General features: G+C 42.3%; 1 pseudogene across 1 annotated transcript; it reads right to left on the minus strand.

The window, feature by feature from the left end:
- Positions 1-1,584: 1,584 nt before the first annotated feature.
- Positions 1,585-25,143, minus strand: LOC146546174 (protein NLRC3-like; annotated as a pseudogene). The gene is made up of 10 exons (XR_014891025.1): positions 25,051-25,143; positions 24,096-24,221; positions 23,913-24,011; positions 23,730-23,843; positions 21,413-21,491; positions 19,227-19,431; positions 17,280-19,075; positions 7,877-8,050; positions 4,543-4,697; positions 1,585-1,708 (listed from the first exon to the last, which is right to left on the minus strand). The product of XR_014891025.1 is annotated as a protein NLRC3-like (transcript).
- Between the last annotated feature and the right edge of the window lie 1,792 nt (positions 25,144-26,935).

Genomic DNA, 26,935 nt, shown 5'->3' on the forward strand with positions numbered 1-26,935 from the left:
TTCAAAACACCTCCACTTCTCTTTTATTAGAGGACTGCCTTATTATCAATAGGGCTCTAGACTAACTTTTTGCCATGGGCGTACCGGTATGCCAAACTTTCAAAAGTTAGGCGTACCAGCACAAAAGTTAAGCGCACACAAATTTTATAATAATTTATATAATATAATGTGTTTTTCTGGATACACTGTGCTTTTTCAGCATTCAAAGACTGATGACACCGTGTCAGAGCACTGGCTATGAATTTCAGAAGGATCAGGCCTTAACTTAACAGAAAAGTTAGCAATAGTTCTTTTCCTATTACAGCTACATCCACTTCTGTCGTGCCTAGGCTGCTCACTAGGGCTGGGTATCATCACTGATTTCTATAATCCATTCGATTCCGGTTTTCAAAGTCCCGATTCGATTCAACTTAGCCTCAGACAGTCAGAAATATTATAATTCTGATCATTTATCAGCACTGACTTCCTCAGAATTGTGAACATCACAGCAGATGCCTTTGTGTGAAAGTAACTGAGAATAAAACACAGAAAAACATGAAGGAGATTTTCCTGGTCTGGCTTTTTATAGCAGATAACCTTAAAAATATTCTACAATGTTCTGCATATAAAGTTTAAATTTCTTCAGTATTGAACAACAGAAAAAACAGGCTTTCTTGTCCGAGGTCATTTAAGTGAAGAAAAGAAAAAGACAGCAGCCACAGCGCTGTAAACAACGGTAGACTGGTGGGTAATAAGCGAATGAATAATACAGAAAACAGAGATTGGAGACGGGAAACTGTTCTTGAAGTACAGAGAGAGATAGAGAGAGCTAGCTGTGCATGAAGTGCGATTTTAATAGTCGTGGAAACAAAACAGCAAAATTCAGCTCGGTGAATTTTGGTTGGAGAGACAAAACCTGCAGCTCAGAATCAGCACAAAAAGACGTGAACACAGCGCGGACCGGACGCATCGGATTCGCTAAGCTCCGACAGCGTGTCCGTCTACGGGCCGTCGGGTGAGAAAGCCGAGAAAGACAAAGCTGATTCTGACGCGTCGGGTCTGTGTTTACGTCTTTGTGTGGAGTCCGTGTACCTAATTTGCTACCTCATTTGCTGTTTGGTTGTTGTTGAACTGGTTTTGTGAGCTTTAATCTGAGAATCTGGCATTTCTGGCAAAACACAGTTATATTTAAAAGTCGATTCAGGATTTAATGAATTGATATCGCTTTATTCAAGCTACTCACCTCCCACTTCCACCTGCACTTTCAACTGGACCACAGCCAATCAGAGAGGTCCCGCCCCTGAGTATCTCTGATTGGTTTAGTCCACGATAGGGGCAAAATGTGTGTCTGTTGTTGACCACAGGGAAGGTTGCAGATTTTTTTTTTTTTTTTTTGCTACCCAAACAGTTGGTTGCACAGGTGCAACCAAATATATTTTTTTTAGTCGCACCACTGAAAAATTTGGTCGCATTTGCGACCAAATTGGTCGCACTCTAGAGCCCTGATTAATCTGCTAATTCTGTCAGTTGATGAAAGAAAAATGCTTGATCTCACCTGAGAGTTTCCAGTGTACAGTGTGGACTCTTCAGTCCTTCAGACAGAAGCTTCACGCCTGAATCCTTCAGGTTAATGTTACTCAGGTCCAGCTGTCTCAGATTAGAGGTCTGAGAGCTGAGACCTGAGGCCAGAGCTTCACAGCTTCTCTCTGACAGGTCACAGTGACTCAGTCTGAAAAATAACAGATAAACAATTACAAAAATAAAACACTTATGTTGAAGTGTAATGAGATACTATTATATTTAGCAATATTTCATCTTGTTTTGTCAGGAAACTGAGCACTGATGCAGAGCAACATGTGGAGAGAATCAGAGGAGAAGAAGTGAAGAGAGAACAGCAGTAAAACAACACTGAATTGTTCAGTGTGCTTTTGATATCAACAGAATGTGTCAGATTTCTTTATTTTGTATTTTGTTACGTTTCGGTGTTGTCAGTGTTTTGTTTTTTGCGTGACTGTTATGTGTTTCCTGTTTTACTTTGAAAGTCTGTGTTATTTTAGTGTGTTCAATTTACGTTTCCCTGTTCTCGTCAGTTCTGCGTTGCCCCAGCTGTGTTTCCCTCTTGTTGTCCATTTTCCTGATTGCTCCCCCTAGGTATTTAAACCCTGTGTTTCAGTGTGTCAAGGTCGCGATCTTCCCCCCCGTTGTAAATAGTTTGGCGCCTTGTGTTGTGATGTAAATAAATATCGTATTTTGCTTTAAAGAAAATAGTTGTTGATACTTTCGTTTTGGGATTATTTTTGTGGAAGCCCGTATTAGTCTTTTTTATGAGTTCGCCCTCCTTAAGAGCAGTGAGCTTGGGGGCCCTTTTTCCCTTATTTCTATTTTTCCTGAGTTGCATGCCGGTTGCCTAGGCCGGGGTGTAACAATTTGTTTTAGTAGAATTGATGATTATCACTTAGATAACAACCACAGGCCAGGTCTAAATTGCACTTTGGTGACAGTTACACCCAGAAATATTTCAGAAATGTGGACAATTTGTGCTCCAATGTATCCAGTATTGAACAAACTGAGTACCGATGACCACTTAATATTTTTGATATTTTATTTGAGTTGTTCCCACCTGATCTGTGTTAACAAGAATAAACATTTAAAAACTAAAGCTATGATCACATAATTACTTACAGAGCTTTGTTGGAGGCTTTGACCACTGGCAGCAGCCTCAGAAGAGCCTTTTTAAAGGCTCATGTTCTCACTTGGATCATTTATTTCTACTTACATTTCTTTCTGGGAAAAATGGGAATTACTTTGGAAACAGGAAGTATTTTCCCCAATAAGCAGCCCTGGATTAGTAAATCACTCCAACATGTTCTCAGTCAGAAGAAGCTGTCTTGTTATGAGGGAGAGAAGAAAAAGATTGAGGCACAGAAACTTGTCAAAAGAGAGATAAAGCAGCTAAAATCAGGTGTAAAAGTAAAGCAGAGGATGAGTTGAATAAAGGACAGTCAAGGCTGGCTTGGAAAGGAATGAAGTCCATGGTGGGGATGCAGAACAAGGAGCAAAGTTGAATGTGATGCTGAATCAGCAGAAGACTTGGACTCATATAATTCCAGCTTTGATATCATTGATTTCAATGAAGAGCTTTGTGATTGTAGCAAAGGGCTGGTAGCTCTGAGAGTCCCACTGATGAGGCGTTTGTGAAGGTTCGCAGTTATCTAAAGAGCTTAGAAAAAAAGGCATCTGGACTTCTTTAAGTTTTTTGAAGACGTTTCGCCTTTCACCTCTCATCCAAGAAGCTTCTTTATTTCTAGGGTCAAATGGTGGAGAGTCCCAGATTAGCCTGTGTACAAACAGACTTCAGCCATATGAGAGTGAGTGTGAGTGAATGAGAGCACACACAGGACACTCTGATCTCTGAATGTGTGTGACGCAGTGAAAAAAAAGGATTGTACTGGATATACTGTGACTGACAAACAGAGTTTAAAGAGAAAGGTGTTTGGATTAAAATGGATTATGCTAAAGTGAACGTGCTAATGAAATCTGAACTGACTGAAATGTGAAGTGAAGATAATTCAGATGTAAAAGAGAGAAACTGATAATAAGGTGGGGCTGGAGATCAGTGAAGGGCATGTAAACACCTGATTGGTTGAGTAGATATCAGATCGACAGTTTCACAGTTTTCCCTGTGGATTATAACTTTAAGAAGATGTGACATTCATCAAGGAATCCTGCTCTCTGGATTATTTCCATGAACACTGAGCTGGATCACATCTACAGTGCTGGAAGTGCCCGTCTCACCACCAACCTCTCTGTGCACATTCACTTTTCAACCCCTTGTGAGACAATAAAGATGTAAATCTGAGTATTAATCTATGTTATGGGGCAGGGATAGCTCAGTAGGTAAAGTGGTCACCCCATGATCGGAAGGTCGGGGGTTCGAATCCACTTAACTGCTACCCTGAGGTACCCTACACACTGCTCCCCGGGCGCCTGCTTAGTGGCTGCCCACTGCTTCACTGAGTGAATGGGTCAAATGAAGAGAAAAACAAGTAGTTTCCCCATGGGGATCAATAAAGTATCCATTATTATTATTATTATTATTATTATTAGTAGTAGTATTATTATTATTATTATTAGTATTATTATTATTAGTGCAAACACCTCTAATAGGTTGCTTTGGCCTTTCCAAGTCATAACTTCCCTTAGATCTGCGGTCCAGGCTCCTAAAATCATCCTAGTTTAACAAGCACTACAATCTAGAGGAGAGCTGCACTAACAGGTGTGACTGATGAGATCTGACCTGCAAGGATACTCATGTTTATGTATATCAGGACAAGCAGGGAAGACCTGGACATCAACTCTGTCAGGCTGCCTGAGTCCTCTCACCCACATCAGCTCAGAACTCTGCATTATCTACTGAGTCAGACTCAGAGGATCAGGGATCAGAAGTTCTACAAAGAGTAGAACCAGACTTCCTGTATAGAGGTGTGTGGGCCTACTGATCCACAGTGTCAGCACAACTTTCACATCATATTCATCTCAGCACAACTAAAACATGTGACTGACCTCAGAGTTTCAAATCGACATCGTGGATTCTCCAGAAGAACACACAGCTGCTTCACTCCTGAATCCTGCAGGTTGTTGTAGGTTCCACTCAGGTCCAGCACTCTGGGATACGAGGGGTTGGACTTCAGCGCTGCTGCCAGATAATCACAGCTGATCTCTGACAAACCACAGCCAAACAATCTGTATGAAGAATGAAAGATGTAAGTTTATTAGACAAAGTGTGAGCTTGAAATCATTCAGTGTTTCATCATCTGTTCAGAGCTGAAGAAGGTTCAGAATGTAGAAGTTTAGAAAATGGAAACTCCAAACAGCTGAAGCCAACAGGAAGCAGCTTCAAACAAACACAACAAGAGAAAAAACTCTGAATGTTTCACATTAAAGTCATACATTTATCATAAAAACAGGAAAAAGACTTGAAAAAGTCGTGTTTTTCCTTCCAGGAACCACAAGGCTTCACTTTTAAAGGTAAAGTGTGAAAGAAATGGACATATTTGAAGTCACCTTTTTTCCAGTCACATTATTAAAGCAGACAAACTACAAGATCATTTTCATTCCAACGAGTGATCTTCTGACCCTTTATTATTATTGTTATTATTCAATATTTATGGAGGATGTTTTTAAATTGGGCTCGAATATGTGACAGACATTTCATCCCATGTTAGTTTGGCCTCATCCTGGGCCGGATTATCCAGCACACACTCTGACCACAGGCCCAGGGTCCACGCACAGCTGGGCTCCATCCAAGAGACAGGAAACAAACCAACACAATAATAAAAAGCACCATGTGATCTTCTTACATCTTCAAGACAAACATAGTAAAAACATGAGCATATTTGTTTCCTGATAAAATGATGTGACAGGTAGAACAGAGTAAAGTGGTGGTGTTACAGCCTTTCTCCCCTCTGCTGCCGAGTCTCCACTAACAGATTTCCACTCATGAAAAAGCTCTGGCTGCTTCATTTCTCATCTCATATCAGAGACTTTAAGGCTTCAGTGAAGCTGTACTGTGATGCTTCCTTTCCATATTCAGCCCTATGTGCTCTGTATTGTTTTATGCAGGTCATCTAAACAGGTATGAGCTGCTCATTTCAATATAAAAGGTTGGAACTGTAAAGAAAACAAACAGAGCTCATAAACTGAAACTGATTTCATTTTTTCAGCTGGAACATTTTAGTTGTTCCTTTTTAAATACTTACATAATTATATTTACAGTAAGTCTTATCAATCCCCTTTTCCCTGCCAGTCACCGCCAATGTTCCCTCTAATGTTTCATGTGTCTGAGCGAACACACAAACTCCCTGAGCGTCCCTTGGACCACTGTGAGCAACAGCAGACGTGTGCACTGTGGTCACGCCAGCATCCAAGTTACATGTTTATTAAAGTAATCAAATTACAGCATTTACATTTATGTTAGACTACTGTTAATTAACTGCTTTAGCCCACTTACAATGAAAATTAAAAACAACCTTGTTCATGACCTGTAGCATGTTAACACTATTGGAAGTAAAAATAACTTCAACTCCAATTTTGAAAACACAACTTTATTTTTTCTATTTTTATAAAGCTCTGACTTGTATTATGAGTCTGTGGTCTGGGAGAGAGTCTGTAACTCTGTCTGCAAAATACAGTAAATAATGACCAATGTTGGACAATTAATTATATAGTTACTTCTTCAAAAAAGTTACTGAGTTTGCAAACAACAAAGTTTGTTGCAATAAATACTGAATACTATCGTTGTTATAAACAACAATACTATTCAGGAAGAAAACCAAACATTGCAGATATTTTATCATAACTCTGGTTTTACGTGGCCGATCAACACAATTTAAAAACTGGTATAAAGTCCACACTTTTTCCCTCAGTTGCTCCGTCTGTCCTGCTCACATCTCCAATGGTTGTACACGTTGTCATTAACGTGGCTTCACCTCATCATCAGCCACTTTGCTCGCTATAACACCGGTGTTGGCACATAAGGACGCTGTCATAGCCTGTCAGCGACGTTGATTAGCTGCGTATATACGAATGTGAATCGCGTGATTGGCTGGACTATGGGATAAGGTGGCATCGTTCTAATCCCATATGGGAGCAGCCAGTCACTGACTAACACTGCAAAACAGAATTGTTGAAGATTTAACTTTAATTTCAATTGAGATTTGATTTTTTTTTGTGTGCAACACAGATTTTCTGTGCGCAGAGACCGTGCCAGCAGCGCGCAGTTGCACGAGCGCAGCTTAGAGGGAACATTGGGCACCACCACAGTTCACTTCAACAAAACTTTACTTCAGATTTGTTTTCATGTTTTGATCCAGTGATGAGAGCCGTTTCCCCCATGTCCAGTCCTTGTACTAAGCTAGGCTAAACATGTCCAGGGCCTGTCTCTGTGCAGCTTTTAATCTGATGTTAATAAGGTAGAAATGGAGGAAGAAGAAAATGACTTCATCAATCAACGTGCAGCTACCAACCCAAATGGTGAGGTGGTGGTTAGTTATTGCTGTTGTTTATGATCCCCTACATTATCCTACATTCAAATATATTCTCCAGCTACAATAGTGTTTGTGTTCCTAAAAGGATTTCATGAATGTGTTATTGTTCATGTCACATCTGTATGAAACAAAGAGGAAGTGAGGTTTATCCTTCATGATCACAAACTGTTCCAGCATGTAAACCTGAGATCTGTGTGGAGCAGCTGACCTGCACAATGTGCTCAACACAAACATTATTTACCATCAGTTACTGTGTGACTGAACCACGTGGGTGTATGAAACATCGCTTTTAGCTTTAATAGCACATGGCAACATTCAGACGTGAATCTATACAGTAACACTTTGATTTGTTACAGTGAGGAGACTGTTGAAGGGAACAATGAGGGGAAACTGTAACAGCAGCAACAGAAACCAGGAGACAAAGCTGAGGTCTGGGTTCCTCTATGCTACACACAGCCTCCTGCTCCTGGACTTTAGTAAATACATAAATATCTCCAAGTACACTTACTTCAGAAACTCTATTAAACTCATTACAAGTTTACTTCAGCTTTAAATTACTCACAACATCAGCACACATGAGTAAACAAAGTAACTCACAGCTACTGTTCAAGTTTAGTCATCTTTAATACAAATATACCTCATTATTATGAATCTCACAGCTACCTGCTCATTGAACTGAACAATAATTCTGTTTGACCATTAAAACAAAATATGTGACTGTAAAAAAATCTTCAGACAGTAATTAAGAATCTCCTAAGCAATCCAAAGATAAAGAAAAGTTCACCTGCCAATTCTATAAAGCTTGGTTGTTTATACAATGATATCATTTAATGATATGTTTGGATCCTGACCTGAGAGTTTCCAGTGTACAATGTGGACTCTGCAGTGCAGCAGACAGAAGCTTCACTCCTGAATCCTGCAGGTCATTGTTACTCAGGTCCAGCTCTTTCAGACTAGAGGACTGGGAGTTGAGAACTGAGGACAGAGCATCACAGCTTCTCTCTGAGAGGTTACAGCCACTCAGTCTGGAAGAAAACAAACAAACAATTAAATCAGTCAAATGAAACATTTTTAATGCCAGCATGCAATACAATTATTGGTTAACTAAATAGCTTCATTAAAACACAACTCTTCTTCTATAGCAGCACTTACTCCTTGTAACCTCCACCTGCTCCACCTTCTGAGTCAGAAGACATGAAAACAAACTAAATCTAGTAGAAACATGATTGGAAATCTTCTCAGATCCATTTGTACATTTAGAGCCTGATCCTGAAATATAGCAGCACGGACATTCACAGCAGCAAAGGGTTCTTGAAGATCTGAGCTGGCTTGGCCCTGGCTTATTGAAGATTAAAGAAAGCGGAATCAGCTGTTCAAACCCCCACAAGGCTGCCCGCTGTGACTGAAACAATGGGACGGGTCGTGACTTCTCAAAATGGGCTCATTGAACGCAGCACGGATAAGATCTTGAAGCAGCTCATGGCGGTCGTGAGTTCTCAGACTTTGCTCTTTGAGCGCAAAACCGATAACCTCTCGGAGAAGCTCGTGGCTCTCCAACGGGAGATTGAGAGACGAGTGATGGACTGTTAGATCAGCTGTGAAATTGACATGCACTTGTTTGCACCAAAGAAAACGACCATCATTTCAGGCGGCTAACATACCGGCGCCAGCTGTGGTCTCAAGGCTGGAGCTGAACATAACGAATCTCACCCTGATAACAGACGGTGTTTAGACTGTTCCTTCCCATCCTAAGCATGCTTATCCCCTCCCGGTGCAGACGGTGGGTCGAGGGGACCAGCGCAAATGCTGCAGGCCCGGATGCGCTGTCTACACCGGCTGTCTCTCACCTTTTACCCATCCCTGCTGCTTGTCATGTGTTTCTATGGCGTATTAAGAGTTGCTCTGCGCTAAGGTCATTTTTTTTGTCTGTTCTCAAACTGATCTCCCTGTTGGAGCTCAGTCTGGGAGGAGTTCTTTTTTCTCCTCATCCTTCCTGATGTTGTGCATTTTCTGCTGTTCGGTTCCGGGTCCCTGCTCTAGCGGCTGACCGGCCAGCTACCTAGCCTGACCCGTCTCCCCAATGTGATGTTTGTGTATTGTATGTACGGTTGGCAAGGTCAGTATGTTAATTGCCCCTTGAAAATAAATACAGTGTTCTGAATCTGAATCTGAAAAGATTACAGAAGACGACTCTGTTCAGTAAATATTACGCTCATGCTGTCACGTAATATACCAAAGGTATGTAAAACTCTGGTTGTTGCAGCCATCCAGTATGACATGCTTTGTACTGTCCTGCTGCAGTTTGTGACACCTGGTTGATGAGTTGTGAAGGATGATGAAACAAACACTTCACTCAATGTTTGTCTTCTAAACTGGATGTAATTTGGGCAGCCGATAGTTTTTCTTAATCTATCCCAGCTGCAAATAGGAACACAACAAATAAATAACTTTACCCACTTGGATCCTTATCATTCAAGATTCTGAAAAGATTCACTACTCAGAGAATACTGGTGATTTTAGATGAGAGAGATGATTTGGAAGATGATGAAGGGGAAGAGTTTTCACAACTTGAGGCCTTTTGTCTTCACTGTATAGGACAGAGAATACAGGAAGGGAGGGAGAATATACTCACTGCCGTGTATATCCCCCCCGACGCTAATGCTAGGTTGGCCATGAAAGAACTTTCTGCAGCCATTAACAAACACCAGAATAAACACCCCGAGGCTGCTTTTGTTGTTGCTGGCGACTTCAACCACACCAACTTAAAGACAGTCCTCCCCAGATTCCACCAACATGTCTCCTGCCACACCAGAGGAGACAAGACTTTAGACCATGTGTATTCCAACCTGGCTGGAGCCTACAAAGCCACACCCCTCCCCCACATTGGACAATCGGACCATCTCTCCCTGTTCCTCACACCTAGGTATTCACCACTCATCCAACGTGTGAAACCGGCTGTGAGGACAATTAAAGTGTGGCCAGAGGGGACAGACGCAGTGCTCCAGGACAGATTTAAAAACACAGAGTGGAATATGTTCACCCACACAGACCTGGACCAGTATGCCTCATCTGTACTGGATTACATCTCCGAAACCACAGACAGTGTCACCACCCAGAAACGGATCACCTTGTACCCCAACCAGAAGCCTTGGATGAACCGGGATGTTCGTCTCCTCCTGAAGGCCCGCAACACTGCCTTTAGGTCAGGAGATGCACACGCCTACAGCACAGCCAGGGCTAATCTAAAGAAGGGCATCAAAAAAGCCAAACACCATTACAAAAAGAAGGTAGAAGAACACTTCTCCAACTCCAACCCCCGACGCATGTGGCAAGGACTCCAGACCATTACAGACTACAGGACCACCAAACCCTCCCCCGCATCCTCTGATGTCTCATTCCTCAATGAGCTCAACAACTTTTATGCTCATTTTGAGCGAGGGAACCCCACAACCACAACCAAAGTAGACGTGACGCCAGACCACCAACCTCTGACTCTCTCCCCCACCGATGTAGGATCAATGTCCACAAGGCTGCAGGTCGGATGGCATCCCCGGGCGTCTTCTCAGAGCGTGTTCTAGGGAGCTTGCAGGAGTGCTGACAGACATATTCAACCTGTCCTTGGCCCACGCTGTGGTACCGGCCTGCTTCAAATCCACCTCCATCGTCCCGATACCCAAAAACTCCAACCCATCTTTCCTCAATGACTACCGCCCAGTAGCACTCACCCCCATCATCACTAAGTGCTTAGACAATGTCGGGACTCTGTAGTTTTCTCTGGTCCCCTCCCCAATCAGACCAGGAGTGACATGTTTAGCCGCATGTTCTCCTTAAATTGCTGGCTGTCTGAGTGGTGTCCCAGAAACGATGTGGGCTTCATAGATAATTGGCAAACCTTCTGGAGGAAACCTGGTCTTGTTAGGAGAGACGGCATCCATCCCACTTTGGATGGAGCAGCTCTCATTTCTAGAAATATGGACAAATTTATTAAACCCCCCAAAATATGACTATCCAGAGTTGGGACCAGGAAGCAGAGTTGCAGTCTTACACGCCTCTCTGCAGCTTCTCTCCTCCTGCTACCCCCCCAAAAACCCATCTCCATAGAGACTGTGTCAGCTTCCAAAAAGACAAAAAACAAACTAAAAACCAGCAACAAACAACTTAAACATAAACAATCACAAAGAAAGAACAATACAGTATCCACATCTGAACCAAAGAGTAAAACAGTGAAATGTGGATTATTAAATATTAGGTCTCTCTCCTCCAAGTCTCTGTTAGTACATGACTTAATAATTGATCAACAAATTGATTTACTCTGCCTTACAGAAACCTGGTTGCAGCAGGATGATTATGTTAGTTTAAATGAATCAACACCCCCGAGTCATTCTAACTACCAGAAATCTCGAAGCACAGGCCGAGGGGGCGGTGTGGCAGCAATTTTTCACACCAGCCTATTAATCAATGAAAGACCAAGACAGACTTTTAATTCATTCGAAAGCCTGATGCTTAACATTGTCCACCCCAGCTGTGAAACTCAGAAACCAGTCTTACTTGTTATCATCTATCGTCCACCTGGGCCTTACACAGAGTTTCTGTCTGATTTCTCAGACTTTATATCTAATTTAGTTCTGAGCTCAGATAAAATAATTATTGTGGGTGATTTTAACATCCATGTAGATGCTAAAAATTACAGCCTCAACATGGCATTTAATCTGTTATTAGACTCAATTGGTTTCTCTCAAAATGTAAAAGAACCCACCCACCACTTTAATCACACTCTAGATCTTGTTTTAACATATGGCATCGAACCTGAACATTTAACAGTGTTTCCTGAAAACCCTCTCCTGTCTGATCATTTCCTGATAACATTTACATTTACAATAATTGATTACACAGCGGTGAAGAGTAGACTTTATCAAAGTAGATGTCTTTCTGAAAGCACTGTAACTAAGTTTAAGAATATAATCCACCCACTGTTATCATCTCCAATGCCCTGTACCAACACAGAGCAGAGCAGCTATCTGAACGCTACCCCAACAGAGGTCGATTTTCTTGTTAATAATTTCACCTCCTCACTACGTACGACTCTGGATACTGTAGCTCCTGTGAAAACTAAGGCCTCAAATCAGAAGTACCTGACTCCGTGGTATAATTCTCAAACACGTACCCTAAAGCAGATGACTCGTAATCTGGAGAGGAAATGGCGTGTCACAAATCTAGAGGATCATCATTTAGCCTGGAGAAATAGTTTGCTGCTTTATAAGAAAGCCCTCCGCAAAGCCAGAACATCTTACTATTCATCACTGATTGAAGAAAATAAGAACAACCCTAGGTTTCTCTTCAGCACTGTAGCCAGGCTGACAAAAAGTCAGAGCTCTTTTGAGCCAACCATCCCTTTAACGTTAACTAGTAATGACTTCATGAACTTCTTCACAAATAAAATTTTTATCATTAGAGAAAAAATTACCAATAATCATCCCACAGATGTAATATTATCTACAGTTACTCTTAGTACCATTGATGTTAAGTTAGACTCTTTTTCTCCAATTGATCTTTCTGAGTTAACTTCAATAATTACTTCCTCCAAACCATCAACGTGTCTTTTAGACCCCATTCCTACAAAACTGCTCAAAGAAGTCCTGCCATTAATTAATTCTTCGATCTTAAATATGATCAACCTATCTCTAATGATCGGCTATGTACCACAGGCCTTCAAGCTGGCTGTAGTTAAACCTTTACTCAAAAAGCCATCTCTAGACCCAGCAGTCTTAGCTAATTATAGGCCAATCTCCAACCTTCCTTTCATATCAAAAATCCTTGAAAGAGTAGTTGTCAAACAGCTAACAGATCATCTGCAGAGGAATGGTTTATTTGAAGAGTTTCAGTCAGGTTTCAGAGCTCAGCACAGCACAGAAACAGCTTTAGTGAAGGTTACAAATGATCTTCTTATGGCCTCTGACAGTGGACTCATCTCTGTGCTTGTCCTGCTAGACCTCAGTGCAGCGTTCGATACTGTTGACCATAATATCCTATTAGAGCGATTAGAACATGCTGTAGGTATTACAAGTACTGCGCTGCAGTGGTTTGTATCATATCTATCTAATAGACTCCAATTCGTGCATGTAAATGGAGAGTCCTCTTCACACACTGAGGTTAATTATGGAGTTCCACAGGGTTCAGTGCTAGGACCAATTCTGTTTACATTATACATGCTTCCCTTAGGCAGTATCATTAGAAGACATAGCATACATTTTCACTGCTATGCTGATGACACCCAGCTCTATCTGTCCATGAAGCCAGATAACACACACCAATGAGTTAAACTGCAGGAATGTCTTAAAGACATAAAGACCTGGATGGCCGCTAACTTTCTGCTTCTCAATTCAGATCAAACTGAGGTTATTGTACTCGGCCCTGAAAATCTTAGAAATATGGTATCTAACCAGATTCTTACTCTGGATGGCATTACCTTGGCCTCCAGTAACGCGGTGAGGAACCTTGGAGTCATTTTTGACCAGGACATGTCCTTCAACGCACATATTAAACAAATATGTAAGACTGCTTTCTTCCATTTGCGCAACATCTCTAAAATTAGAAATATCCTGTCTCAGAGTGACGCTGAAAAACTAGTTCATGCATTTATTATTTCCAGGCTGGACTACTGTAATTCATTATTATGTCCAAAAAACTCACTGAAAAGCCTTCAGCTAATCCAAAATGCTCCAGCAAGAGTCCTGACAGGGACTAGAAAGAGAGAGCATATTTCTCCTGTTTTGGCTTCCCTTCATTGGCTTCCTGTTAAATCCAGAATTGAATTCAAAATCCTGCTCCTCACATACAAGGTCTTAAATAATCAGGCCCCATCTTATCTTAATGACCTTGTAGTACCATATCACCCTATTAGAGCGCTCCGCTCTCGCTCTGCAGGCCTACTTGTTGTTCCTAGAGTATTTAAAAGTAGAATGGGAGGGAGAGCTTTCAGTTTTCAGGCCCCTCTTCTGTGGAACCAGCTTCCAGTTTGGATTCGGGAGACAGACACTATCTCTACTTTTAAGATTAGGCTTAAAACTTTCCTTTTTGCTAAAGCATATAGTTAGGGCTGGACCAGGTGACCCTGGATCCTCCCTTAGTTATGCTACAATAGATGTAGGCTGCCGGGGGATTCCCATGATGCATTGAGTTTTTCCTTTCCAGTCACCTTTCTCACTCACTATGTATTAACAAACCTCTCTGCATTGAATCATATCTGTTATTAACCTCTGTCTCTCTTCCACAGCATGTCTTTATCCTGTCTTCCTTCTCTCACCCCAACCGGTCGCAGCAGATGGCCGCCCCTCCCTGAGCCTGGGTTCTGCCGGAGGTTTCTTCCTGTTAAAAGGGAGTTTTTCCTTCCCACTGTTGCCAAAGTGCTTGCTCATAGGGGGTCATATGATTGTTGGGTTTTTCTCTGTATCTATGAAGCGTCTTGAGGCGACTTTTGTTGTGATTTGGCGCTATATAAATAAAATTGAATTGAATTAAATAGAGCAGCTGGTCCTAGCACACTTCAAATCCTGTCTCCCCCCCACCCTGGACCCCCACCAATTCGCATACTGCAAGAACAGGGGCACAGAGGATGCAGTCTCCATCGCACTGTCCTCTCACACCTGGACAACAACAACACCTACGCCAGAATGCTGTTTATAGACTTCAGTTCAGCATTCAATACAATCCACCCCTCACAACTCATCAGGAAACTGACAGACCTGGGCATCAGCTCCCTCATCTGCAAATGGTTACTGGACTTCCTGACCAACCGCCCCCAACATGTCCGGCTGGATAACCACTGCTCATCTACAATCACGATGAACACCGGTGTACCACAAGGCTGTGTGATGAGCCCTTTCCTCTACTCCCTCTTCACCCACGACTGCAGACCTGCTGATGGTTCCAACACCATCATTAAGTTTGCAGATGACACCACGGTGATTGGCCTCATCAGTGACAACGATGAGGCCGCCTACAGGGAGGAGGTGGATCGTCTGGCTGAGTGGTGTGACACAAACAACCTGCTGCTTAACACCGAGAAGACCAAGGAGCTCATCGTGGACTACAGGAGGAATGCTGATCCACATCCACCCATCCACATTAAGGGGACGGCTGTGGAGCGTGTGAGCAGCTTCAAGTTCCTGGGAGTCCACATCTCCGAGGATCTCACCTGGACGACCAACTGCTCCAAGCTGGTCAAGAAGGCTCACCAGCGCCTCTTCTTCTTGAGGACTCTGAGGAAGAACCACCTGTCCTCAGACATCCTGGTGAACTTCTATCGTTGCACCATCGAGAGCATCCTGACCAACTGTATAACAGTCTGGTACGGGAACTGCTCTGCCTCGGACCGGAAGGCGTTGCAGAGGGTCGTGAAAACTGCCCAGCGAATCGCCGGAGCACCACTTCCTGCCATAAAAGACATCTACAGGAAGCGGTGTCTGAAAAGGGCTGGGAAAATCATCAAAGACCCCAGTCACCCATCACATGGACTCTTCACCCTCCTGCCCTCTGGGAGGCGCCACAGGAGCCTCCGGACTAAGACCACCAGGTACCGGAACAGCTTCTTCCCCACAGCTGTCAGACTCCTGAACTCTGCCTCCTGACATCTGACCCACGTTAACACATGGACTGGACATACACACACCCACAATGGACAACCGTACCCTCAAACACACAATAATAACATGGACTGAACCACCACTCACAACCACTAGCACTTTATATAGCCTCTGTAGGAATTATATCTCACTTATTTTAACTGCACTACTGTATAGCTCTGTGTAAATAATCATTCTGTACATTCGATAATTTTTAATCCTACAACTGTTTACAACTTGCATGGTTCCCATTTCTGTATAGCTGTATATCTCAGATTCTGTAAAGTTATTTATTTCATATTCATATCCTGTACATAGCTTGTACTCACTACAGCCTGTACATACTTATAGTTATAGAATATTTACAACATACTTCATACCGTGTACATTATAACATAATAGACCCATTTCTGTAATATACTTACATATCTATATTTTTGCTAATATATATTGTAATATATCTATATCACTAAAGCACTTCTGGATGGATGCAAACTGCATTTCGTTGCCCTGTACCTGTGCATGTGCAATGACAATAAAGTTGAATTCTAATTCTAATTCTAATTCTAGAAGTGAGGAGAATAACACACAGGAAATGGTCTTGGGCAGACTCAATCCAGGCCCTGGAGTCACGACTCTAACCTTCAATGTGGTGCAACAAAGGCCATCATAGAGTACAGGCCATCCAAGCTGATTTTTAACTTTTCGTCCCAGATACCACCTTTAAAATCATCTAGATTAGGATATGTTGGCTGATCTGAATTGTGTTCTAGATCCAATAACAACAAACAGAGAGCTGTTGTGTGTCCAAGGTGAACAGGAAGAATATATACATGCATAGAGTCAATAAAGTCAGAAGGTTTGCTTTAGACTGTGCTGCAGTTTATCATCAAACAGGCACCATGCTGCCAATAAATGGCATCAAGTCTGACGTTAGTTTACTTTTTTTTGTTCTTTTTTTAAAATCAAGATTACATTTTATAGCAACCACAGCAGAGATGACCAGGGAAGGTGTGCTTGAGGGGATATAGCTACAACAGCTGGTTTCAGACTGAAGATGAACTGAGGTGCTGCACCCAAGTCTGCAGGTTCAGGGAGGGACAAACATCTGCTGCAACCAGATTGGAGTGAGAGGAGAGAGCAGGCCAACAACAACAAAGAAACAACAAACACACTGTGGAAGACCGAAGCAGAGTTTAGTTTAAAGTGGAACTAAGGATGTTTCTCTGGCTGCCAGGATTCACTGAGTAATTCAAATGCTTTCTTTAATGCAGGACCCACCATGCATGTAAAAGCAAGTGTTTCACCAACATTTGTGACTAAAAATAGACCTGCAGTAGAAATGTATCTAGGAGCATGCATGTGAAGATAAAGTATCACAACATCAGGCACATGCAGCCTAAGTGTTTAAACAAAGACTGATAACATAACAGCAGCAGTGATGATCAGAGTTTATGGTGAATTCAGCGTCTCGAGTACACCGAGTTCTGGAGGCATCAAAGAGGTTACAGTTGTATTGGAGAAATCCCCAAACTTTAGGATACAAATTCATACAAAGACAGAAAACCTGGTGAAATAAATTACTGACACAGTTGGATGTTAAAAGTAAAGACATGAGTACAAATGTACTCACAGAGCTTTGTTGGAGGCTTTGACCACTGGCAGCAGCCTCAGAAGAGCCTCCTCTGAAGCAGAGTATTTCTTCAGGTCAAACACATCCAGATCTTCTTCTGATGACAGTAAGATGAAGACCAGAGCTGACCACTGAGCAGGAGACAGTTCATCTGTGGAGAGACTTCCTGATCTCAGGGACTGTTGGATCTCCTCCACTAGAGAACGATCATTCAGTTCATTCAGACAGTGGAACAGATTGATGCTTTTCTCTGCAGACAGATTCTCACTGAGCTTCTTCTTGATGTACTGGACTGTTTCCTGATTGGTCAGTGAGCTACTTCCTGTCTGTGTCAGCAGACCTCGTAGGAGAGTCTGATTGGTCTGCAGTGAAAGACCCAGGAGGAAGCGGAGGAACAAGTCCAGGTGTCCATTTGGACTCTGTAAGGCCTTGTTCACAGCACTCTGGTGAAGAGACTCTTTTTTTCTAAAAATAACAGACCGCTTGGAGGTTGTTTGTTTTTTGTTCCAGCAGATTGAGTCCAGAGTTGCTGAAGGTCAGATGGACATGAAGAGCAGCCAGAAACTCCTGAACACTCAGATGGATGAAGCAGAACACCTTGTCCTGGTACAGTCCTCTCTCCTCTTTAAAGATCTGTGTGAACACTCCTGAGTACACTGAGGCTGCTCTGATATCGATGCCACACTCTGTCAGGTCTGATTCATAGAAGATCAGGTTTCCTTTCTGCAGCTGATCAAAAGCCAGTTTTCCCAGAGACTCCATCATTTTCCTGCTCTCTGGACTCCAGTGTGGATCTGTCTCAGCTCCTCCATCATACTTGACCTTCTTCACTTTGGCCTGAACCACCAGGAAGTGGATGTACATCTCAGTCAGGGTGTTGGGCAGCTCTCCTCCCTCTCTGGTTTCCAGCACATCCTCCAGAACTGTAGCAGTGATCCAGCAGAAGACTGGGATGTGACACATGATGTGGAGGCTTCGAGCTTTCTTGATGTGGGAGTTGATCCTGCTGACCTGCTCCTCATCTCTGAATCTCTTCCTGAAGTACTCGTCCTTCTGTGGGTCAGTGAACCCTCTGACCTCTGTCACCATGCCAACACAGTCAGGAGGGATCTGATTGGCTGCTGCAGGTCGTGTGGTTATCCAGAGGCGAGCAGAGGGAAGCAGTTTCCCCCTGATGAGGTTTATCAGCAGCACATCCACTGAGGTGGACTTTCTAGGGTCAGTTAGGATTGTAGTTTTGTGGAAGTCCAGAGGAAGTCGACACTCATCCAGACCATCAAAGATGAACACAACCTGGAAGTCTTCAAAGCTGCAGATTCCTGCTTCTTTGGTTTCAGTAAAGAAGTGATGAACAAGTCCCACCAAGCTGAACTTTTCCTCTTTCAGCACATTCAGCTCTCTGAAAGTGAATGGAAATATGAACTGGATGTCCTGGTTGGCTTTGTCTTCAGCCCAGTCCAGGCTGTATTTCTGTGTTAAGACTGTTTTCCCAATGCCAGCCACTCCCTTTGTCAGCACTGTTCTGATTGGTTCATCTCTTCCAGGTGAGGCTTTAAAGATGTCTTCTTGTCTGATTGTTGTTTCTGGTCTGTCTGGTTTCCTGGATGCTGTTTCAATCTGTCTGACCTCATGTTCATCATTGACCTCTGCAGTCCCTCCCTCTGTGATGTAGAGCTCTGTGTAGATCTGATTCAGGAGGGTTGGGTTTCCTGCTTTAGCGATACCCTCAAACACACACTGGAACTTCTTCTTCAGCTTAGACTTAAGGTTACGATGACAAACAGCAGCTGGAAGTTCTGAATAATAATAATAAAAATACAACTTTAACAATCATATTTTACAAAATGCTGATGACAATTTCTGACCCACTGAGAAATGACTGAACACACTGGTGTCACAAGTGTCTCATTTATCCAGCAGCTTAAATCTTTAGATAAATCCTCTTACGTCTCTGCAGACGGTCAGCCAGCTCCTCCTGCTTCATTCTCCTCAGGAAGTCCACTGTGATCTTCACAAATGCCTCTCTGCTGTTTCTCCTCTGCTCATCATCCTCCCTCTGAAACCCCAAGCACTGGGGCTTATTTGGATTCAGAGCCTTCTGGATCTTCTTCAGCTCGTTCTTCACAAAAGTGATGATGTTGTCCTCCAGCAGCTGGAACAGAATACTTTATGAATGACCCACCACTCTGAACTTTAGTCCACACAACGTCCACTTCTTTACGATCAAGGGGCATATCATCCGCGACCTCTTCACCAATTATAGGTTTGACTTTATCTGATTAACTGAGACTTTGTCCACAACTCCATGATCCCAAAACGTTGATGCTGTTCATATGAATGCAGCGATTTCAGTGGGAGAAACATTTCACTGGTGTTCAGAGCTGAACTACCAACAGGTTGATGATCAAAGCCAGAAACTTGGAGATGTTTCAGGTGACTGAGTTGATCGTACAGACAACTGGTCTTAAAGGTTCACTCTGTTTACACATACAGATCAGTATTTAAGGTTTGACTCTCATCATCCACTGGGGCACAAACTGGGCGTCATCAGGACACTACAACACAGAACAAACACCATCCCCACAGACACAGCAGCCAGCGAAGCAGAAGAACTTCACATCAAGAAGGTCCTGAGTAAATGTGAACGCTGGTTTGAGGGCGGAGTCAAGGAGGCCATTTATGTGAAAAGGAAAGACCATCTCTGAATGGAGGAGGGGCCTAAGGGTACAACTGTCACCATCTTACATGCTGTGATTGCAGCCATTCCCCAGCTCTCTGTGAACTGGACTCATGACCATTGATCAACAACCATTGATCAATGGTCCTGACAATATGCGTACCAATGATCAATGAACTGACCTCCCAGCCCATTGTTCCTTCAGTGGGCTGGTTTCAGTCATACAAATGTCCTGTTTATAAGATTGAAACCTGCAGTCAGCTGAGACTGAAGAAGTCACCTGATGATGATGAAACGTTTCTCCCTCTGAAAACATCCAGATGAACAGAATCAAGCTTTTTGGGATTTACGTACCTGGATGATTGAGCATCAAGACACAACTCTGTGACTTTTCTCAGATGAATCAATCCTCTCCTCCAGCTTTGTTTACATCTACCAGCCCTGTGGCGCTGCCCAGGGACAATAATCTATGTGAGAGGTGGAAAGTCATACAGGTGTCTGCTCCTGCCTTCAGTTATTTTATCTACTGTGTGTCAACTGGCTGAACCTCCTCCAACTGTCTACTGTCTCCCTAAACTCAACAATGACTTAGTGATCTATCCATTCTCTGACCAAAGACATCCTGCTGCAGGAGGTTAACATAGCAGCCAATGATGATCCCACTCACTGTGAACAACACATTTGGACCTGATTTGCTGCTCTGGTTTACACGTGAACTTCCACTGCTGCTGTCACCAACTTGAGAGGCTCTACAGAAAAACTGGACTTGTCCATAAAAATCATAAACTACATTATAAGGACAGCATTGCTCAATCAACTCTAATTACTACTGACATGTTATCTCTTCTAACTAAGGTACAGACACTCAAACTTGCTGCTTTCAGTGAGAAGTCAAATGTCTGAATATGAGCTGGAAGCTGCTGAGAGTCCTCCTCCTTCCCGTGGGGTTTACTTTCTCTACTACTTTCACTATAAACACGCCCCTTTCATGCACCTGCAGAGGGCCACCAGCAGATGGAGCTGTCTTAAACAAATCCACTTGGATAGTTAGCTGTAGATGACTTTATCAGTATGATTGTAGGACTTTGAGTTATTCTTCAGATTTATTTAAACTCCTATATTGTGCACAAGTGTTGAGCGACCCATAATTTCTCTGTACTTTTCATAAGAGCAGCCAGACTTTCAGCTAGTTTTTGTTTTTTTAAGAGCTCAAAGATATTGAAGAAACAGTTATTCAGCTTCATTCCCACTGATCTCGACTACAAACTGTTTCACTTTGGTTTCTGTTTAAAGCCTCGATGTTTAAAACGTTTCCCTGTGATCATATTTGCACCGTCTGATTTCAAAGTTTGTTTCTTTTGGTCATTTAGTCCACAGAGTCCTTGGTGTTCTGAAAGGGACCTATAAATAAATGCATTATTATTAATAATAAAGTAGTTGTTGTACATGTACAGACCATAAATATGGAGTCCAGCTGTGTTTGATGCTGCTGGGCAGACTGACCACTGGGAACCTCTGAGCTCTGCTGGTCCACTCTGTGGAAGAACCATGAAGGATCAGATCAACACAGGATAAAGATCCAGGAGTTTCTGCTCAAATAACTTCATCTGAATCAAGTCTGTCAAGTTTTAGACTCTCAGATTCTGAAGATATATTTTCTGTTTTCTATGAACTTTCTTTCATCAGTGATGGAAGTGATGATGCTGCAGAAGCTCAGAGGAAACTTTGAGAAAACTGTGATGAACCATCAACTAATGCTCTCAGGAGGCCACAGGTCCCTGAATGTAACTGTGCAGTAGATTCATCGAGTGTTTGAAACCTGACCACTTCCATATGTTTTCATTCTAACATTAGAGGTCCTTTTCTCATTGCTTTGATTTGAGTTTTCATTTGAGTTTTCTGAGTCTCGTATTTGGAGTCGAGTCTAATCAATGATCTGACAGAAGAACATTAAAAAGGATTTACCAGTGCTGTCAAAATTAACATGTAGGGTTAGGGGTTCATCTGTTATCATGATTAACATGATAAAAAACCTTTAACACGACACATCTGGAGAGCAGAACGACTCAAAATCCCTGAAATGTTTCTATCAACGCACTTCGAGCAGTTTGTCCGAGTAGAGTTACCTTTGCACACGTGCAGATGTGCAGCACATCTGTTAGTGATGGAAGCTGAAACCAATCAGCTCAATATGGAAGATGACAAACACACACTGACCTCCCGATGGAAAGTTTGAGTATTAAAAAATAACAAGACGGACCAGCCGACCAACATGAAGGATTCTGCACATCGTGACAGAAGGAATTTTCTTTTCACCGAAGCACTTCCAGCTTAAAATATCACAACGATGCAAAGCACTGATGACACAACTGCCAAGTGGACAAACTGCAGACCTGTTAGTGTTGTTAATGACATAGTTTTTGGTTCCTCGTGTCAAAGACTTGAAGAAGAGTGACAGAGAGTGTTAGACTGCTGCAGGATCAGTGCCACCTCCACAGACCTGTGAAGAAAATGATTGTTTTGACAGATGGGCTCAGATTCAGGATCAGCTGAGGAGTTTGTGGCTGACAGAATCCTGCAGGTACAGAGCAGAGCCCATCATTAGCATGCAGGACTGTCCCTGGGGGGGTCGGCTCATTCAGGAGGTTTATCAATGTTTACATGTTCAATAAACATGTTAAGTGTGTAAATTTGCCCTTTTCTCTCGAGTCTGTTTGCTCATGAAATGAACTTTGATTCGTTTACATTAAAAATGATGTTTAATGGTGATTAATCCAAATTAATCCACAGTAACCCTGTGATGAGTCTGATTAAACATTTTTCATTAACAGCAGTAATATAGATTATATATTATTATATATTAGTGCACACTTAGCTTTTAGTATATATGTTTGTTACAAAGTTGTATTTACAGCAGAGAAGCTGAGTTAAAGACTGAAAACTATTCAAAGTCTCTTTGAATTGAAGCGTTTAACATTCTTTGTGTTTATTCTGCATTGACTTCATTATATGGTGTAAACGTCTGTTACAGGCTTAAATATAAAGTTGGAAAAATGTAACTGCAGCTATTGATCAAGTAATTGTGATTAATCAGGATTAATGACAGAAGATTGTGTCATTAATTAGTCATGTTTTAATCTACTGACAGCACTAGTGTTCACTCTGGTGCCTCCAACTGTTTTACGCCCTTTCAACACCTTCGTGGTCAAAAGTGTACACGCACAAAATCTACAATAAAACCCTCACGCAGCAATAGGACAGACACACAATCCATTTATCTCTGTGTCTCAAACACACACACGTGTATTCAAAGCCTCGATTTGTTCATATTTCATCTGTTGTGTTTTTATCTTCAGCGTTTTCAGTGTTGCTGCATTTACACCAAAAATGTTTCCATTGATGAATCAGATTGATTTGAATGTGTTTCATCCATACAAATCCCTCCCTGGTGGTCACATGACTCTATAACATAACAGGAGTCATGTGACAAGAGTTTCATGCTGTAAAATGTCAAAATGGTTGAATGTGGTGGAGTAAAAATGTGAGATATCAACTACTTTTTCTTCAATATGAAATGTTTGCAGGGCCTGACAGGAAGTGGACGGACGCTCTGATCACTTCCTGTTTGCTGAAGTGGGTTTTTCAGTTGTTTAGAAACCAAAGGCTTGTTTTAAAAGACAGTTTAAATGGGACTGAGGGAACGACGTGTTTGTAGTTTATATCCAACAACATCAAGCAGTTTAATCAAAGAGTTCATGTTGCTAACAGCTCACCTCTCTGCAGCAGACACAGGCTGGACTTTAAAATCAATGGGATGACCTTTAGACCCGTCACTCTGTAAGGACACAGAGCTGGGTCGAGGTCCAGCTTTGAGTCTCTGATGGATCCTGAAAAAGTTATAAATCTTCAGTAAAATTCTCATCACATATCAGCTGATATTATTGGTGTTAGCTTACCTTTTCTCAGCTGACTGTCTTTGCTCAAATCTCTTAATGGCATCTTTGACTGAGTTACTTTCACAGGACACAGAGCTGGGTGGAGGTCCAGGCTGGTTCCTGTGAATAATGATGCAGCAGTGATGTGAGTGCTGAGCTGTGACATGGAGAAGAGTCATGGACAGTTAGAGATGGTCATCTCACCTCTGAGCTTTGGTCTGGCTCTCATGTTCCCCACACAGAGTGCTTTTAGAGGGAGGGGCTCCCTCCTCTCTGTCCTCACACTGATCCATGCTGCTCAATTCACATCAGCTCACACACACTTTCTACCTGCAGAGGAAACACAAATCATTCATGTGCACATCAGCTGAAATCCTCCTTTCATCATGTGTGCTGTCCAAATATCAGCTGCTTCTTTCCTGCTTCATCTCAGTGTCAGCTGGATGCAGTCAGACAGCAGTGTGAGGCAGAGGAAGCTGCCATCAGCCGCTCTGCTATCAGTCCACTAGATGGAGCCTGAAGCACACACGATGCATTCACTGACACACACTGATTCACTGCTAATGAGAAGCTTCTTCCATCCAGTAATTCATCATCCATCAGCTCTGCTGCTGCTCTCAGTCCTGGACTCTGATCACAAACTAAAAGCAGCTTTTTAACTCGTGTCTGTAAGAACTCTTAGCGTTAGCTTAGTGTTAGCTTAGCGTTAGCTTAGTGTTAGCTTAGTGTTAGCATGCTGTGTGCTAGCTTAGCGTCAGAGCTCTGCAGGTGTCTCGTGTGTAAATATTAATCACAGTGACAGTAAAGGAGGTAAAGGGCTGTGACGTCATCACGTACGCTGTGTCCTCTGTGGGCTCTGAGTGAACTCAAAGTACAAACTACAAGTACACAAACACGAACGTAGCTCAGAGTGGCGGACACACTCGGCCTCGTTGGTCCAGCTGTGAGTCCGTTACCGTGAACTATGGAGCGGCAGATTTGTGCTGAACTAAGCTGCACACAGCTGATGTTAGCCAGGAAACATTACACACTGACTTTAATGGAGAGACCGGAAATACAAACACACACAGTTTGTTGTGTGAAGAAATCAAACACGAGCTGAACAAACAGTAAAGTTCCTAAAGACAAACTGTTAAAGGAGGAAACAAAGCAAACTTACAGTTTCTTCACACACCAACAACAAGCTCCACTCCACACCTGGACACTAAACACGGACACACAGGTGAGCTGCTTCCTGGAAGGAGGCGGGGCTCCACCTGAAACTCAGCACAGGTGGGAGGGGCTCAGCTCTGTGTGTGCTGATGTGTTAACTTTAAAAATATGCCGTCTGACTGCTCAGACTGAGTCAGAGTAAAGTTCACATGCTGACGTGTGGAGACATGAAACCTTGTTGTAGCTGCAGGTGTGAACACACTGATCCCAGATCAGCTCTGCTGTATTTGTAACATGAACATTTCTGCTGCAAAGCTTCAAATGTTCAGCATGTTTCTCTGTTTCCAGTCTATAGATCCAGTCACACTTTCTACCTTCACCTGTGCAGTAAAGACTGAGAGCAGAGCTGAAAGCAAGCGTCCAATCAGGGAGCAGCATCAACACCTGAGCTTCATTCAGACTCTGTTATTGAAGATGTTGTTGGTACAAAGTTCATCTGCTGCTCACATGAATCCATGAAAGATTTATTTCACTGAATGTTTCTTCAAAGCTCATTTCAACCTGTTGAAGTCATGAATGAAAGTGCAGACTGAGAGTGGATCACATGATGTTTGAGGTGTGTCATGTGACATGTTCAGTATTGTCACACATGTCTAGATTGTCCCTGATATCATAACTGCTCAAACACTGATGATTATATTTGAAGAATTATTCCTGATGGCAGCAAAGTTTGAATGGAGCTCTCTGTCTGTGCTGATTTGTCGCCCTCTGGAGGTCAAAGCACAAACTGCATGATGTCACTGTAACCACCACAGTGACAGGAAGTGTTTTTATGACTGAAACACTGAAATGATGCTAACGGCTGTCGTTAGGCTCACTGACAGCAGTGCTGATGTGTTCATGTCAAACACTGGCTCAGGTCAGACTCCTTCATCCTTCTCCAGCGTGAGGCCGCCCTCAGACCCACAGGAGCTCTGACCTTTGACCTCCTGACCCTAACCATTTTAGTCTTGTTGCATCTTTAAATGCAAATCCTGTGAAATGGTCAGGGGCGGCTCTAGAGAAATTTTCTTAGGGTGGCAAAATCAAAGCCTTTTCCTCCAAACACATATGCAGGTGGTTACATGTGGTTAAAATGATTCAAATGCAGTAAGTATGCACGTTTTTCATATAAATATAGTCTATAACTTAATTATTGTCTGTACCCACATGATTACACACTTTAGTTACATGAAACATGTGAGTTTTGATGTTATGTACTGTACAGCCTGTATATTAAATACATATGTAGCCCAATAAGTATAAACTCCAGAAAGCTACACAACATGGGGCGCTTCATTTACAAACACAAGTCTAACTTAAGTTTCACTGTTTTTGTTAGAAAACTGTCACATTGTTACAGCTTAAATGACACAAAATGTCAGAAATCTGCACTGTCATGAACAAACATGTAAACCTCATTTTTCATGATTTGTTGGATTCACCCTCTGAGGTCTGAAACACAACCGGACATTTGTGACTCCTTTGAGTTTACGTTTGTATTTCACCCTCAGATTGTTTCATTTTATTTTTTCCTCCTCTTGCTTTGTTTGGTATCTTTTCAGCTCAACTGAATTTAGTTGTTTTTTCACTGACATACTGCATTAGTATTACTATTACTATTAATGTAACTATTACTGATCTGAAATCACACAAAGAACCTAAAATCCTAGCAGTATTTTTTACTGTAAAAAAACCACAGACGTGTTGGGTAAATGTTTATAACTTGAAATGCAAATATAAATTGTACATTTTGTAAACAGATACAACTATTTATCTAAAAATGCAGCCAATACACCTGCTGTTTTTCATTTTCTACAACCATTTAAAATAGCACTCACCTTCCTTCATTT

Source organism: Mchenga conophoros, unplaced genomic scaffold (genome assembly GCF_057382185.1).
Source record: "Mchenga conophoros isolate Kocher_MC1m ecotype Shallow Benthic unplaced genomic scaffold, M_conophoros_male_GT1.1 unmapped_scaffold_6, whole genome shotgun sequence".
Taxonomy (NCBI): domain Eukaryota; kingdom Metazoa; phylum Chordata; class Actinopteri; order Cichliformes; family Cichlidae; genus Mchenga; species Mchenga conophoros.